We start from the raw sequence: 18777 nt of genomic DNA on the forward strand, positions 1-18777 counted from the left end.
CCTCAAGCAACATCAAGTTCCTCCCGAAGATCAAGTGAAGTGTGCCACAACGAACTTCCACGACTACGAGTCGGCATGGTGGTTTCACACACATTCGGAGAGCTATGACATGAGTTGGCCCAAGACAAAGAGAGCTTTGCGGCGAGAGTTCGTGCCTCCAACCTACACGGAACAACTTCTACGCCAATTGGAGAACACCTTCCAAGGATCCAAGTCCATCGACGCGTACTTCATGGAGATGAAGATTGACTTGCGACGAGCCGGCATGGACGACCCCAATTCAATGAAGTTCCACTTCATGATGGGATTACACAACAACATCTCCAAGACGATCTTCCTCGAGAACTACAAGTCCCTCGACGACAACTACATTGGTGCTCTCAAGGCGGAACAATAACTCATGAAGGCGAAGGTGATGTAGGGTGAAACCCTAGGGGGGATCTTTTCACACTTGGAGGGGGAAAAGGGAAAAATCACTCAAGAACACAAAGAGGAAATCACTCAAACAATTCCCAATTACACATCCACTAGAATAGCAACATAAGATCCACAAGTCACAAACACAATCAAAGGAAAGATACAATGGCAAAGTTCTTCCCACTCCTAGGAGATGAGGTCTTGAAGATAGTCTTCTCCTTGAGGAGATCTTGAAATCCACAAGGATTCTTCGCAAAGGGGTCTTGATCCACAAGTGGGAAGGTAGAAGGAGCAAAGCTCACAAATATCTCATCTAATACTTTGCTAACCCTAAACATAACCCTAGGTATGGTTTATATAGGCTTGGGGTCGAAGGAGATGGAGAGGGGCTCGAACAGGAGATCTCAGCCGGCCATCCTGGGAGGCCCGTGCGCACGGGGGTCCCGTGGGCACGGTACAGGCCCGTTCGCACGGGGTGCCCCAGCGCCAACTCTCTGGACAGTCCGTGGGCACGGGGTCTCGGGGGCCCGTGCGCATGGGGTCGCCTGGGACTTCCAGTGTTGCTGCTGTTGCACTCTGTCTTGGTCCGCATGGCCTTGGGGTGGTCCTTCTTCTCCTTGGGGATGCTCCTGAGCCTCTTGGTGGTGTTCCTCTTCGTACCTAATGAGACATAGCATATTTTGGTGAGGTAGCAACAATGTTCCGTCCGTATCCGAATGCAAGTCAAGTAGGAAGGAGTTCACCTTGGTTTCCAATGCACGTGCTCTAGCTCTTGTCATAGGTCCACGTGGGGCTTGATGTATCGGTGTAGTGTCCATGGGGATGATGGAAGGATGCTCCGCATCATCTCCCCCCCTTGGGAGAGATCCGTCCACGGATTGTGATCTTCATCACCATGGTACTTGGCCAAGTCTTTGACGTTGAATGTGTGTAGCGACCAGGCCTCAAATGGCCTGTGCTGCTGTGCACCAGTGTCATCCCTCGATCAGTAATGCTGACACACACAGTACAAATGGAGGATTTATAACAGAGTAGCAATCACACACTTATTACATCGAATATCTCCAAAGAGATTAAGTATGATAAACATGGCTTAAGGCCATCTAATAACGATAACAGCGGAAGACTTGGAAGAATAGTGAGTCCATCAACTCCAGCGGCATCACTGAGTATAAGACCACGACCTAAGGCACCTTACTCGTCGTCTGAAAAGTCTGCAACATGAAACGTTGCAGCCCGGAAACGGGTCAGCACATACAATATGCTGGCAAAGCAACACATAGAGAGCAATGAACAGTGATAATGCTATACTATATGCATATATGGCTGGTGGAAAGGCTCTATGGTTACAGTTTTTGCGAAAAGCCAATTTTATCCTACTGCAAAGGAATAAATTTATTTAACTATCATGGTGGTTGAAACATTGAGAAGGTACCTCCAACTCAATCCCAATTAAGTAACATCATTAACCCAACAAAATTAATTATAAGTATCACGGTGATGAGATTCACATGATAATCCAGGTACTAGATACTCAAGTTGTCCATAACCGGGGACACGGCTAATCATGATCAGTTTGTACACTCTGTAGAGGTTTGTGCACTTTTCCCCACAAGACTCGATCGCCTCCGCTTGGTTCTCGCACTGCCTGATGTTTGAGAAACGGATGACCGAGAGACAGTCTTTCAGAAATAGTCACTCTCTACTCTAAATGGACCGGTACACCTACTTTCCCCTACATCTGCTAGTCCACCTCTTCAAGAGATCCTGTAACCTACTCAGCTATGCTAGAGCCCATAATAGCTTGCGGCTGCACACGGAAGTTTCTAGCATGAATAATCTTATGATCCCTTTGAGCCTGGGTGGCGGACCTTATACATACAGACAACACTGGGTTCTCCAGGTGCCTCAATCCACCCAGATGTGAGTTTTTAGTTGCCACCTTAAGTTAAACCATTATTAACAATCTCACATCTGTCATGAATGTCTCTCAAACCCAATCCACGTCTACGAGCATAGCATGGCATTGATAAAAGCAACGTAGAAGTAACTCCCAAGGGTTTGATAGATAAAACAGGTAATAGGTACTACCTCAACTACTTCCCAATACCCACTGTTTAATTAGATCCTAATCATGCAATGTGTTTGAGGAAATAGATCTAATGCAATAAAACTGGGTATGAACGGGGTATGATCAAAGTGTTACTTGCCTTGCTGATGATCCGCAAAACCTAGCGAGTCGAAGTAACAAGCGGCACACTCCGGGTACTCTATCGCAAACAAACAAGCATACAATCAGTACTCATCTAATGCACAGGTAAAACTCGAAAGAAAGATCCAACCAGAAAGTTCAACTTAAGAACTCCGGTTTGCAAAAAGAATCAACTCGAAAGAAACAACAAAAGTCAAACGGCGAAAGAAAGAAACTTCGTTTGCTAATCTGGATCTAGGTCAAATTTTACTATAGCAAAAACTTGTTTGAGTAGGTTAAACGGAAAGAGAATTTCGAGACAAAACACTTGGCGCTTGAATCACCTGATTCCGATAAACGAGCGAGAAGTTAAACAGATTCGAAAATTCGATCGGAAATCGAATCTGAGGAAATAACGAGAAAACCCGACGAAAAAGAAAAACGGACGAACGGTTAAATAACGGACGTTCGTTAACAGAGAAAAACCGACGAACGCGTTCGTTAAAACGAACGGTTCGGTGAACGCTCGTGAAATAAGAAAACCGAAAAAAAACCGATCTAGGTTTTTTTTTAAACAAAAGGTTTTTTTTTGAGAAAACCGGTCAACGTTGAAGACGGTCGGCGGCAGTACCTCGACGGGGCTCGCTCCGGCGAGGGGTTCCGGTGGCGGGCTCGGGGCGGGGGTGCGGGGCTCGGGGGCGGCGGCTCCGGCGGCGAGGGGGCGGGGCTCCGGCGACGGGCGGCGGGCAACGGCGGGCGGCGGCGGCGGCTAGATGCGGCGGCGGCGGTGAGGGGCTCCTCCGGCGGCGGTGGTGAGAGAAACGGAGAGGGGGGGTATATATGGAGGGGGGCTAGGGCGGCTTGGGGACGGGGTCGGGCGAGGGGAGGCGTGCGGCGGCCGGAGTCGGTCATGGCGGCGGCGAGCTCCGTGCGGGAAGAGGAGAACCTGCAGGCGGGCCGTCGGCTGGGCTCGGCCCAGTCGGCGCGGGCGCATTTTTTTTTAAATAAGTTCCGCGGAAAATATTGCGTAGAAAAATAAATGCAAAACAGAAAAATATGAAATAAATTTTCCCCGTCTAGTTAGAAAATCTAGAATAGGGTGAACATTTTTAAAATCAAAAATAAATAATTTGAAAACATGCATATTTTTAAATGCAATAAAAATTGCAAATAAAATCCAATTAAATTCCAAATAATGATTTTTAACATTTTTCCTCCAGTATTTCAATATTTTGGAGAAGTCATATTTTCTCCTCTCGTTTATTTAAAATGAAATATTTTTCCGGAGAGAAAAATAATTAAAAATCCAAATCCTCGTTTGAAAAATCAAATAAGAAAATTCGAGAAAATCCCCAACTCTCTCCGAGGGTCCTTGAGTTGCTTAGGATTTATCGTGGATTTGTCAAAATGCAACAAAACATGATATGCAAATGATGATCTATGTATAACATTCCAAATTGAAAATTCGGGATGTTACAATGTGTCGCTCACATTGTACTTGTCTCGTGGAATGTCGACCTTGTAGGCGTTGTTGTTGTAGCGTCCAAAATGTCCCATTAGTCCTCCTCCATGAGATTCCTGCAAAAGCAATAAGCGCAAAGAGGATTCGGGGATGCAAAGTTTGTTAGCTCTCATAAGATATCCATCTTTGATGTAGTAGCGTTCCCAAAATGGATGCGTGAAACACTTTGCATAGGGAATAGCAAAAGTAGGATCATGCTCATACAACTCTTTTATGTGCTCAAAACCAATGACATTCAATTCAAGTTGAGTAACAAGCATGCAAATACGGGAAAGCGCATCCGCCACAACATTATCCTTACCTTTAATATACTTAATGACATAAGGAAAAGACTCAATAAACTCACTCCACTTAGCATGACGCTTGTTCAACTTAGTTTGACCCTTAAGGTATTTAAGCGTTTCATGATAGGTGTGGATGATGAACTCATGAGGGCGGAGGTAATGTTCCCATTCACGCAAGACTCGCACTAAAGCATATAGCTCTTTGTCATAGATGGGGTAATTGAGTTGCGCTCCGGAGAGTTTCTCAGTAAAGTATGCAATGGGGCGCTTCTCTTGCGTTAACACACCTCCTATGCCATTACCACTAGCATCGCAATGAATTTCAAAAGGTTTGTCAAAATTGGGTAATGCGAGCATGGGAGCATGAGTAAGAAAATTCTTAAGCTCATTGAAAGCGATGTCTTGGGATGTTCCCCAAACAAACAGTGCATTTTTCTTACTCAAAGCATGCAAAGGTGAAGCAATGGTGTTAAAATCCTTCACAAATCGGCGGTAGAAACCGGCTAAACCAAGAAAACTACGCACTTGTTGCAAATTGGCTGGTTGGGGCCAAGTTTTAATAACATTGATCTTAGATTCATCAGCATGAACACCCTTGGAGGATACTACGAAACCCAAGAAAACAAGCTTATCAACACCAAAGAGGCATTTTTTCATATTAGCATAAACTTGCTCTTTTCGAAGGGTTTGTAGCACGGTGCGAAGCTGGGTGACATGTTCTTTGAGAGATTTGCTAAACACAAGGATATCATCAAAGTAGACAACAACAAATTCACCAATATAAGGGCGAAACACATAATGCATAAGACGCATGAAGGTACCAGGTGCTTCCGATAAACCCATAGGCATGACTCCACTCATATAGACCAAACTTTGTTTTGAAAGCGGTTTTCCATTCATCACCCTCTTGTATGCGGATTTGATAGTAACCACTTTTAAGATCAATTTTGGAAAATATAGTGGCACCGCTAAGTTCATCAAGCATATCATCAAGGCGTGGAATGGGGTACCTATAGCGAACAGTGATAGCATTGATAGGTCTACAATCGGAACACATGCGAAAACTACCGTCTCGTTTTGGCACAAGAATGACCGGTACGGCACAAGGACTCAAACTTTCACGCACATGTCCATGGTCTATGAGATGCTTTACTTGCCTTTGTATTTCTTTGGTTTCTTTGGGGTTGACGCGGTATGGGGCCTTGTTTGGAAGTGGTGCTCCGGGGATGAGGTCGATTCGGTGCTCAATGCCTCGTAGAGGAGGTAGACCCGGAGGTAGCTCATCGGGGAAAACATCTTTGAATTCCTACAATAAAGAAGATAACACTAAAGGTAGATCATGAGAGGTGTTAGTTTTTGGTGCCTCGTCCTTGCACAATAGGACATAGTGTAGGACACTTGATGGGTTCTCACACACTTCTCTCATCTCACGTTTGGTGGCAAATAGGAGTATGTTCTTCTTGTCGCTCATCATGGAGGCACTCAATTTGGGCTTGTGGCGCTCACTCTCTTTTTGGTGGTTCGCTCTCTCACTATTCTCTCCACGATGGGTGTTTTGCTTACCGGCGAGCACTTGGCTTGGAGACATAGGACGTAGCACAAACTCCTTCCCTTTCTTCTTGAAGCTATAGTGATTTGTACGCCCATTGTGAATGTCACCTCGGTAAATTGCCATGGCCGTCCAAGAAGGAGGTGGCAAACGGTCATCGGAAGGACATCACACTCCAAAGTGTCTTCATAGGCGCCAATCTTGAAAGAGACTTGTACTCGATGCTCGACTTGTATGGTGCCGGTGTCGCTTAGCCATTAAACCTGGTAGGAGTGCGGGTGCTTCATCTTGGCCAATTGGAGTTTGGAGCATAGTTCTTCACTTGCTAAGTTATGGCAACTCCCTCCATCGATGATGACCTTGATGGACCTTCCATTGATTCGGGCCTTGGTGTGGAAGATATGGCATCTTTGATCTTCATCTTGTTGATGTTGAAGAGTCAAGACCTTTGAGACAACAAGAGCGGGACATGAATCTTCGTCACAAAAGACTTGATCATCCTCATCTTCATTGTTCACTTGACGGTGCATGGCCACTTGCTCAAGGGCTTCCATTTCTCCTTCACTCATTGAGTCATAGGTTCCGTCGTCGTTGAGGATCATGGTGCGCTTGTTTGTGCACTCGAAGGACTTGTGTCCTCGGCCTCCGCATGTGAAGCATTTCAAGGAACTTGTCTTGACGGTCTCATCGGTTGGGAAAGATGACGAAGTTCTTGGCTTGAAGTTGCTCGTAGTAGGAAGACGGCTTGAGGTTGTCGAAGCTTTCGTGTAACTTGACTTGTCGCCGTTGCTTGTAGAAGGCTTGGTTGAGGTAGAAGGTGTTGGAGTCGTCGAAGCTTGATTGTTGGAGAAACTATATGACTTGGATGAGAATTTGGCATATTTGAGATCATCTTGCACTTGATGTTCCGCTTTGGTGGCTTGATACACGAGCTTGATGAGGTTCGAGTATGGTTGGAAGTCGGCGATCTTCTTGATATAATGATTGAGTCCATTCAAGAAACGTGCCATAGTTTGCTCATCATCTTCCGTGACATTGGCTCGTATCATGGCTATCTCCATTTCCTTGTAGTACTCTTCAACGCTCTTGGTTCCTTCCTTGAGTTGTTGTAGTTTCTTGAAGAGGTCGCGGTTGTAGTGGTTTGGCACGAAGCATGCTCTCATGACATTCTTCATTTGCGCCCAAGTGGTGATGGGTGGTTCACCTCTTGCTTCTCGGCGTTCAATGACTTGTTCCCACCAAATGAGGACATAGTCTTGAAACTCAAGGGATGCCATTGCGATCTTCTTCTCTTCTTCGTAGTTGTACAAGCAGAAGATTTTGTCAACCTTCAATGCCCATGAGATGTACTCTTCGGGGTCATTGCTTCCGTTGAACTTGGGCATGGAGAACTTTAGCTTGCCGTGGCGGAGTTCTTCATCAAAGTAGCGGTTTTGATGTCGCTCTTGGCGTGGAGGAGGGTCTTGAAGCACTTGATTCTCTTGATGTCGTTCTTGCCGTGGAGGAGGACGAGGAATATGCCCGACATTCCGCCTTTCTTGTTGTTCTTCGCGGTGCGTGATTTCTTCCTGTACCTCGCGACGGAGAGTGATGCGGAGCATCCTACGATCATCCCAATGGACCTACCATCGTCTCATCAAGAGCCAAGAGGACCTATGACACGAGCACGAGCTAGAGCTCTCGAGAATGAGGTGACTTCCTTCCTTAGTGATATCACATATGATCCACTCGAGACATGGCTACTACCTAAGTCCGATATGCTATGCATGATTAGGTGTCAAGAGGAACCTCCCGAGGATGCACGTGAAGACGGACAAGCCGCCATGTTCACGGATGAAGAGAACCGCCGGAAGGAGAAGAAGACAGCTCCAGGGCCCGGACATCCGGCCCCAGCCCGGGACATCCGGCCGCTGGAGACATCTACTACAGCCACATCCCAGCCGCCCAACATCAACACGCCCCGGACATCCGGCCCCAGCCCGAACGTCCGGCCAGATGCCCGGAAATCCAGCGCCACGCACCAGAACCTACAGAAGCTTTCGCCGTCAGCCCGGACATCCGGGCCCCTAGCCCGGACATCCGGCCCCTCCCGAAGCCCCGGACATCCGTCCCGACGCCCGGACATCCGGCTCCGCCTGTCTGCGCACAATGAAGGGCCGAAGCCCATGTACCTCTTCGCCCCCATAGACTATATATACTCCATCCCCTTCCTCTTTCTAGGGTTAGCATTGGTTTAGCTCATAGTTGAGATAGAGCTTTGCTCATCCATTACGGATCTCCTCCTCGAGAGAGACTGCGGCCCCTCTTCGGAGAAGATCACCTTGGATTCAAGACCCCCTCTTGGGTGGCCCCCATCAAGACCTCCTCACGGAGAAGAACCGGTTACCGTTTGTATCGTCCGTTGTTGACTTTGGATCTTGAATCTCACCTTTGTGTTCATCGATCTAGCGCATGTGTGATCTATTCTTGTTGGTTGAGTTATTTCTCTTGTGTTTCCTTCGTGTTTCCCCGTGTGTTCATCACGTTCTTCATAGGGATCCGCTCCTTTCGTGAAATATCCGCCATCTAGGGTTCCACCCTACATCATCTTGGTATCATGAGCCACGTTGATCACGATTTCGGAGCCCCTCTCTTTGTTTTCTAGCTTGATTTTGTTGTTTTTCGTCCTAATCCGAAAATTGCCCCACAAAAATAGCCCCAATTTTTTTTGTGATTTCTTGGTGTGATGAAGTTTTGTTGGATTTGATCCGCGGATTTCGTGAGTTGCAGGGACATCTAGCTTTTCCCCACCTTTTCCCCATTTTCCATCCACAAAATCTTCCGAATTTTGCCCCGGATTTGACCTCTCCACGCGGTGTTCTTCGAGTTCGTACACGGATCGCGAGCCTGGACATCCGGCACGACAGCCCGGACATCCGGCCCAACCCGGACATCTGGCTATCAGCCCGCACATCCGGCCCCTGACAGGATCACTTCCATCCTCCACTCCGTTTACCGCCTAACTTTCGTCCAACTTTGTTCCGGAGCCCACATACACTTCCGCATCCCACCACCACTTCTGCATAGCACCACCATAGCCTTTCCCGCTAACAACTCCGACAATTTTGATCCGTTTTGCTTTGACAATTTGAGTTCTAGTTTCCGTGTCCTATTGTGTTTCGGCTATCTAGGTACGGTTCGGCATCGACATCACCACCGCTCATCTTCGCCAAGGACTACTATGAACGGCTACATCACAATTGTGGTATCAACCTCACCTTGGTATCACTTTGGTATCGTGATATCATCATACTCTCTTGCATTTGCATTGATAACCCCATGGCCTTACTTTTGCGTAGCTTACCTATCGAGACTAGCCTTTTAGTATTGCCGGCAACGTGACTTGTGCACATTAGTGATCATACTTCCCATAGCATACATACCATCATCGTGTTGCATATCTTGGTATCATCTCTTGTGTCACAAAGTTGTCTTCGCATACACAATTGCTATCTATGTTCGTGAAGCATTACATGAGAAAAGAGCTCAAACAACAAAGAGCCAAACAAGCTTTTAAGCAAAAGAAGAAAGATAAGCAAAGAGCTTATAAGCAAGAACCATAGCATCATACAACATTAAGATTGTTATACTCGATCATCTTGGATGAAAAGCATAGAAACATCATACATATAGCATACTTGGGATAGAAGTCATTGCATTTTTGCTTAGTAGGTTGTGCACAAGTTCATATCCGCCTATTGTGCAATCGTGCTAGCGTCTCTCTAGTGTTGTGCAACAAGAGCATCTTGGTGGATTCCACATTTTGGCTCATCCTTGGTTGCCCAACCCCACTTATCTTTTTGTGTGTGTGTTTCCATGTACCATATCTTGCTATTGGTCTACTTGTTGCATTTACAAGTCGCGAATCTTTTCCAACATTATTGAGTCTCACTTACAATTGCATCAAATTTTTGTGCCACCATCGTAACCAAGCTCCACCATAAGCTTTTACTTGTGTAGGTGTGAGAACCGACAAGAATTGGTACCAATTGTGTTATTTCCTTGCTACACATTGGAGTGATCTTTGATCCATTTTCAACATCGGTCAAGGTACATTTGGTATTGGTTCTTCTCTTTCTCCCACTCACATATCTTTGTTTGGAATGATGGATAGGCCAAGTACTTCTACCAACCCACTCTTCTTGGAGCAAGACGACGACATGTCATCCTACGTCACCAAGACTCAACTATTTGGTGTACATCGGGCTTTGCATCAAGAACAACTTGCTTTGGGCGACCGCATCGACAATCTCGCCACCGACCTACGACAATCCGAGCAACGTACTAGAGACTACTTCGACACACCCATGAGTTCCCTCAAAGAAGATATCCGAACCATGATGGTCTGCTCTTCTACAACTTCGTCCTCTTCAAGACAGAGCCGCTCAAGTCGACACTCCGACGACACTATCTCCGGTTCAAGTACACCGACATCGAACACTCTTCGTCGTGCCGCGCGTCAAGACCGTCAAGCTAACCGCAATCCTCTACACGACACCGACTCTCAAGAGCATCGACATCGTCAAAACCAAGCTGCTTTCACACAAGCACAAGAACGGCAACGCCAATGACAACATGAACAAGAGGAGCGAGCGTGACTACATCAAGGTGCACAAGACGCCGAGGCGCAACGTCAAGAACAACAACTACGTGAAGCTCAAGCACTTGAGGCGCAACGTGCCCTTCAAGATTCAAGTCGTGCCATAGCCAATCGAGGCCGACATGAGATTGTCAATCCTCAATGACATGGGCGTCATCATCCCCGACCCCAACACAATGAAGAGCAACGATATTGCAAGCTAAAGTTCACCATGCCCAAGTTTACCGGAAGCAATGACCCCGAAGAGTACATATCATGGGCATTGAAGGTTGACAAAATCTTCCGCTTGCACAACTACGAAGAAGAGAGGAAGATCGCAATGGCATCCCTATAATTCCAAGACTACGTCCTCATTTGGTGGGAACAAGTCATTGAGCGCCGAGCGGCAAGAGGTGAACCACCCATCACCACTTGGGCACAAATGAAGGATGTCATGAGAGCACGATTCATGCCAAACTACTACAACCGCGAACTCTTCAAGAAACTCCAACAACTCAAGCAAGGAACCAAGAGCGTTGAAGAGTACTACAAGGAAATGGAGATTGCCATGATACGAGCCAATGTCAAAGAAGATGATGAGAAAACTATGGCGCGTTTCTTGAATGGACTCAATCACCCTATCAAGAAGATTGCCGACTTCCAACCATACTCGAACCTCATTGAGCTAGTGCATCAAGCTACCAAAGCGGAACGGCAAGTACAAGATGACTTCAAGTATGCCAAGTTCTCATCCAAGTCCTACGGCTTCTCCAACAATCAAGCTTCGACGACTCCACCACCTTCCACCTCAACCAAGCCATCTACAAGCAACGGCGACAAGTCAAGTTACAAGAAAGCTTCGACAAGCTCAAGTCGTCCTCCTACTACAAGAAACTTCAAGCTGGAAGCTTCATCATCATCTACTCCAACCGATGAGACCATGAAGACAAGTTCCATCAAATGTTTGACATGCGGAGGCCGAGGCCACAAGTCCTTCGAGTGCATAAACAAGCGCACCATGATCCTCAACGACGAAGAAACCTATGACTCCATGAGTGAAGGAGAAATGGAAGCCCTTGAGCAAGTGGCCATGCACCGACAAGTGAACAACGAAGACGAAGATGATCAAGTCTTTTGTGATGAAGATTCTAGTCCCGCTCTTGTTGTCTCCAAGGTCTTGACTCTTCAACATCAACAAGACAAAGATCAAAGATGCCATATCTTCCACACAAAGGCTGGCATCAATGGACGGTCCGTCAAGATCATCATCGATGGAGGTAGTTTCCATAACTTAGCAAGTGAAGAACTATGCTCCAAACTCCAATTGGTCAAGATGAAGCACCCTCACCCCTACAAGGTTCAATGGCTAAGCGACACCGGCACCATCCAAGTCGAGCATAGGGTACAAGTCTCTTTCAAGATCGGCGCCTATGAAGACACTTTGGAGTGTGATGTCCTTCCGATGACTGTTTGCCACCTCCTTCTTGGACGGCCATGGCAATTCGACCGAGGTGTCATTCACAATGGGCGTACAAATCACTATAGCTTCAAGATGAAAGGGAAAGAGTTTGTGCTACGTCTTATGTCTCCAAGCCAAGTGCTCGCCGACAAGCAAAACACCCATCGTGGAGAGAATAGTGAGAGAGCGAACCACCAAAAAGAGAGTGAGCGCCACAACCCCAAATTGAGTGCCTCCACGATGAGCGACAAGAAAAACTTAGTTCTCTTTGCCACCAAACGTGAGATGAGAGAAGTGTGTGAGAACCCATCCAGTGTCCTACACTATGTCCTATTGTGCAAGGACGAGGCACCAAAAGCTAACACCTCTCATAATCTTCCTCTAGTGTTATCTTCTTTATTGCAGGAATTCCAAGATGTTTTCCCCGCTGAGCTACCTCCGTGTCTACGTCCAATACGAGGCACTAAGCACCGAATCGATCTCATCCCCGGAGCGCCGCTTCCAAACAAAGCTCCCTACCGCGTCAACCTCGAAGAAACCAAAGAAATACAAAGGCAAGTAAAGCGTCTCATAGATCATGGACATGTGCGTGAAAGTGTAACACCCCGCATGTAACTTGCCATATTTGTAACTCCGACTCTTGCCATTTCCGGCTATGTCATATGTTTTTCCCTCCGTTGTCGGGTTTTGTCTTTCGTTTTGTATTTTGTCATGTCATGCATTTTCATATCATGTCATCATGCGCATTACATTTGCATACGTGTTCGTCTCATGCATCCGAGCATTTTCCCCGTTGTCCGTTTTCCAATCCGGCGCTCCTATCTCCTCCGGTGCACCCCTCTTGTTTTCTTTCGTGTGCGTGTGTCAAACTTTCTCGGAATGGACCGAGGCTTGTCAAGTGGTCTTAATATACCACCCGGAGACTACCGGTCAAGTTTCGTTCCATTCGGAGGTCGTTTGGTACTCCAACGGTTAACCGGGCATCCGCAAAGTCCATTTGAGTGTCCAGCAAAAACCCCCTCCAAAACCAGCCCAAAACCCACCAAACTCTCTTCCATGCTCTAGGTCGTTCGATCACGATCGCGTGGGCGAAAACCGCACCTCATTTGGAGCCTCCTAGCTCCCTCTACCTATAAATATGTGGGCATCCCGTATTACAAACGCAGTCTAACCCTAGAAACTTCCTCCGCGCCGCGCCGGACGCGTCCGTTCCGGCCGGACAACGTCCGCCGCCGCGCCCTGTCCAATCCCGTGGCGACACGTCGCCTCCTCTCTCTCCCCACGCCGCCGGCCCGCCGGGCCCAGGCGGGGCCCGCCCGGCCCGCCGCCGCCGCCGCCCGAGGCGCTCGCCCGCGCGCCCGCGCGCCTTCCCGTCGCCGCGCTGGAGCCGCACCGCCGGCCGGCGTCGCGCCCGCCGGCCGCCGGCGCCACCTCCACCGCCGCCCTCGCGCCGCCCTCCTTCCTCCCTCCGGCGAGCTCCGGCAACCGGAGCCCAAGCGCCATCGGCCCGAGCCCGAGCTCGAGCGAACAGCTCGATCCAGATCCAACTCCACCGTACGTTGACTTTTTCTCGCGATCCAGTTTTTTCTTCCAAGTCCCAGAATTCCATCAGCATGTGCTCCTGTTCGAGATGCGATAACTTCTTGCATGTAGCTCCGATTCGCGCGTGTAATATGCCAAATTGTTCCCCTCGTGATGCTCTTCATTTTGTTCAATTGCACCATATTCATTAGAGGTCATGTTGAAGCCCAAATCTTCGTTGGAAGAGGGCTAGTTGCTGTTATTCTCTGGTTCTTATCAGAACTTGGAGATTTGTCATTTTTGTATCATTTATTCTGTGCATATTTTGAGCATGAGCTCTACATGTGTTTTGAAGTATGCCATGCCATGTTTCCAGTGGTATAGTCCATGTATTTTTCTGATCTCTGTGGTGACTAGCACAAGCATGCATTGTAGGCCCCGTAATATTTCTGATTTCAGGGACTTAGTGATTTCTCTAAGTCTTTGTCTGCTGTAATTTTGTTGCCATGTAAACTTGATGCTACAGAGAGATACATGCATATTTTGGAGATTTTCAGTAAGGATGTTTTGTATCTATAGTTGCAATTGGTCCATTCCTGCAATTGGTTGCAATTTTAGAGTGCCATCGGATGACTCAATCTTGCTCTACTTTTGCTATAAAATATTTCTGGTAGATTCTTAACATGAGATGCATTTTTGCCAAGCTTATTGTAGTTGATCCATACATGCTATGCAATTATTCTTGCCATGGATAGCTTCATAAACATGCCATCTTGCTGTAGGTATGCTTGGTTTGTCATGCATTGCTCTGTAGTGAGTGCATAAAGCTCACAAAGAGGCCTACATATTTATATTTCTACCATGCTCTGTTTTTCTGCTAAGTCTGAAACCTGATAACGAAACTTGCTATGTTTACATGCTTGCCATCATATCTTCTGTGTTCCTTTTTGGCTTATGGTCACTAAGGGACTTTTGTCATGTGCATATAGGAGAACACTACCATGCCTTGTTTTGCTATGTTAAGTTCCTGTAGCATGTTGATTTTGTGCTCTGAACATTGCTCCCTGATGCTGATTTCTGCCATGTCCAGTTTTTCACTGTCTGTGAACCTGTAATCTTTTGCACTATTGCCATGCTTGTTTGAGCTTGATATGTTGTGAACTAGCCGTAGCTCAGTGTTCATCTTTTGTCATGCATCTCCTGTAGATTACTTCCATGTGCTTTGTTGCTATGTTGGGGTGCTGTAGCATTGTTACTTGTTGTATTTTAAGTGCTATCTTGCTGTATATCGCAGATTAGTGTCATTCTTGTTTTGCTTGCCATTTGCAAACCGTGCATCCGATTCCGGTGATCTTTATATCGATTTCGACCGAAATCATCTCATCTTTCCAGTGGCATGCTTGGTTTGCCATGTTACTGCCATGTTCATCATTTTCCTTCCGGAGCACGCATATGCATCGCATATCACAGCTTGCATATCATACATGTCTTGCATCATGTTGCTCGCGCATTTCTCGTGATTGATTGTGGTTCCGTTTGTTTGTGCTCTTGTCTTGGGTAGAGCCGGGAGACGAGTTCGTGAACGAGGAACCTGTCGAGTACGCTTACGAGGATCAAGCTTTCGACAACTCTGAGAATCTTGCAGGCAAGATGACCACCCCTCGAAATCACTTCTATCTTTGCTTTGCTAGTTGTTCGCTCTATTGCCATGCTCCGCTACCTATCACTTGCTATATCATGTCTCCCATTTTAGCCATGTCAGCCCCTAACCATCCTTTCCTAGCAAACCGTTGTTTGGCTAAGTTACCGCTTTTGCTCAGCCCCTCTTATAGCGTTGCTAGTTGCAGGTGAAGTTGAAGTTTGTTCCATGTCGGAACATGGATATGTTGGGATATCACAATATCTCTTATTTAATTAATGCATATATATATATTTGGTAAAGGGTGGAAGGCTCGGCCTTATGCCTGGTGTTTTGTTCCACTCTTGCCGTCCTAGTTACTATTATACGGGGATTATGTTCCTTGAGTTTGTGTTCCTTCCACGGTCGGGTGATTTATGGGACCCCCTTGACAGTTTGCCTTGAATAAAACTCCTCCAGCAAGGCCCAACTTTGGTTTTACCATTCGCCGCCTAAGCCTTTTTCCCCCGGGTTTTCGCGAGCCCGAGGGTCATCTTATTTTAACCCCCGGACCAGTGTTCCTTCGAATGCTGGCCCATACTGGGCGATGTCCGGCGCCCCCTGGGCAACCAGGGTCTATGCCAACCCGACGTCTTGCCCATCCGGTGTGCCTTGAGAACGAGATATGTGCAGCTCCTATCGGGATTTGTCGGCACATTCGGGCGGCTTTGCTGGTCTTGTTTTACCATTGTCGAGATGTCTTGTAAACCGGGATTCCGAGACTGATCGGGTCTTTCCGGGAGAAGGTTTATCCTTCATTGACCGTGAGAGCTTATGATGGGCTAAGTTGGGACACCCCTGCAGGGTATTATCTTTCGAAAGCCGTGCCCGCGGTTATGAGGCAGATGGGAATTTGTTAATGTCCGGATGTAGATAACTTTAGATTCAAGACCCCCTCTTGGGTGGCCCCCATCAAGACCTCCTCACGGAGAAGAACCGGTTACCGTTTGTATCATCCGTTGTTGACTTTGGATCTTGTATCTCACCTTTGTGTTCATCGATCTAGCGCATGTGTGATCTATTTTGTTGGTTGAGTGATTTCTCTCATGTTTCCCCTCAAGTTCATCACTTTCTTCATAGGGATCCGCTCCTTTCATGAAAGATCTGCCATCTAGGGTTCCACCCTACATCAGAGAGCTTCATCTTGCTCACGTGCTTGCCGTCCGCGTTGGGCAACGGCACGAGTGGAATCTCGAAGTGCGTCTTGAGCCGCTTGAGCTTGGGCCTCGCGTCGTTGTTGTTGTTGGCGAAGTGCTTCGGCGTCTTGCTCCTCTTGGTGTTGGCGCGCTCGTTCCTCTTGTTCGTGTTGGCGCTGACGTTGCCATTCTTGTGCTTGCGTGAATGATTCTTGATTTTGACGGTGTCGTTGTTCTTGTGCGCGAGCTTGCTCTTGAGAGTCGTTGTTGTGTAGAGGATTGCGGTTTGCTTGACGATCTTGGCGTGCTGCACGACGAAGAGTGTTTGATGTCAGTGTACTTGAACCGGAGATGGTGTCGTCGGAGTGTCGACTTGAGCGGCTCCGTCTTGAAGAGGACGAAGTTGTAGAAGAGCGATTGACCATCATGGTTCGGATGTCGTGTTTGAGGGAACTCATGGATGTGTCGAATTAGTCTCTTGTACGTTGCTCGGATTGTCGTAGGTCGGTGGCGAGATTGTCTATGCGGTCGCCCAAAGCAAGTTGTTCTTGATACAAAGCTCGATGTGCGCCAAATAGTCGCGTCTTGGTGATGAAATTTGTCATGTTGCCATCTTGCTCTATGAAGAGTGGATTGGTAGAAGAACTTGGCCTATCCATCATGAGAAAGTGGTGGTGAGTAGGAAAAATGAGAGAACAAAACCAAAGTTACCTTTTCCAAAGATTGTGGATGTAACAAGTACGATCTCACGTGATGCTATAATAGGGGAATTGGTACCGGGAATCTTTTCTCACACCTACAAGTAAAAGGCTTATGGAGGAGCTCGGTTAGGATGGTGGCAAAAATTTCAAGCAAATGTTAGGCAAGATATCGATAAGGTTCAGAAGATTCACAAAAATGCAAGTAAAGCAAAGAGATCAAACCCAAGGATATCACTAGGAACACACACACGGAAGATAGATGGGATCCGCACAACCAAGGGGTGAGCTCAAAATGTGCAACCACGGAAAATGCTCTTGTTGTGCGAATGCTAGAGAGACGCTAGCTCGATTGCTCAAACGGGCTAGATACGCATGTGCACCAACCTATAAGAGAAACATGCCATCTTCAATCCCAACTATGCTACGTATGAGGTGTCGAAGATGATATGCAAAATGGCTCGATGCTATTGTTTACGAGCTCTTTGTTTCTTCTCTTGTGCTTAAAAGCTTTGCTTGTATCTTTTTTTATGCTTGATGCTTGAGCCAAGTATGATATGAGACAAGTATGTAAGATATGCACGGGAGAGACTTATGGCACTAAGATGGTAACAAGATCACTACGGTGCACAATAGCGTGGCCCGGCAATTCTCAACTTGCTAGTCTCGATGGGTAAGCAACGCGAAATGGCTCGAGTTATCAATGCAAAAGCAAAGGTGAGGGTCGTCGGGGTTACCGCCCGATCTTATGGTAAGAATGAAGTTGTCGAAGCCGGTGTGGTGTCCGAGTTGCCGATCGAGTGGCGGCGATGATGATGTCCAAATGCGCCTAAGTAGCCGAAACACCTAAGGACACAAGAGAAACCGCGGTCCGAAACTCAAACAACCACGAAAAATAGTGCAGGAGAACACGAGTGTTGGTTGCCGAAAGTCACTGGATGGTCCGTGCACACGGAGTAAGTGAGGCCCGTGTGCACGGGGTGTTCTCGGAGCGGAGGAGAAGCTCCGGATCCATGTGAATCACCAATTTTGAGGTCAAATTCGAGGTAAAGGGATGTGGGGAAGCTAGAAGCTGGGTAGATCCACTTGCTAAACACCAAATTCGTGGATCAAAACAACCAAATCTCACAAGATCCAACAAATTGCAAGAAAAAAAATTTGGGGCTATTTTTGTGGGGATTTTCGAATTTGGACGAAAAAACAACAAAATCAAGCTAGCAAATGGGGGGATGGGACTCCAAGATGTGAATCAACCTTGCTCATGATACCAAGATGATGTAGGGTGAAACCCTAGGGGGGATCTTTTCACACTTGGAGGGGGAAAAGGGCAAAATCACTCAAGAACACAAAGAGGAAACCACTCAAACAATTCCCAATTAGACATCCACTAGAATAGCAACATAAGATCCACAAGTCACAAACACAATCAAAGGAAAGATACAATGGCAAAGTTCTTCCCACTCCTAGGAGATGAGGTCTTGAAGATAGTCTTCTCCTTGAGGAGATCTTGAAATCCACAAGGATTCTTCCCAAAGGGGTCTTGATCCACAAGTGGGAAAGGAGAAGGAGCAAAGCTCAGAAATATCTCATCTAATACTTTGCTAACCCTAAACATAATCGTAGGTATGGTTTATATAGGATTGGGGTCGAAGGAGATGGAGAGGGGCTCGAACAGGAGATCTCAGCCGGCCATCCTGGGAGGCC

This window comes from Triticum aestivum, chromosome 1D (assembly GCF_018294505.1).
Source record: "Triticum aestivum cultivar Chinese Spring chromosome 1D, IWGSC CS RefSeq v2.1, whole genome shotgun sequence".
Taxonomy (NCBI): domain Eukaryota; kingdom Viridiplantae; phylum Streptophyta; class Magnoliopsida; order Poales; family Poaceae; genus Triticum; species Triticum aestivum.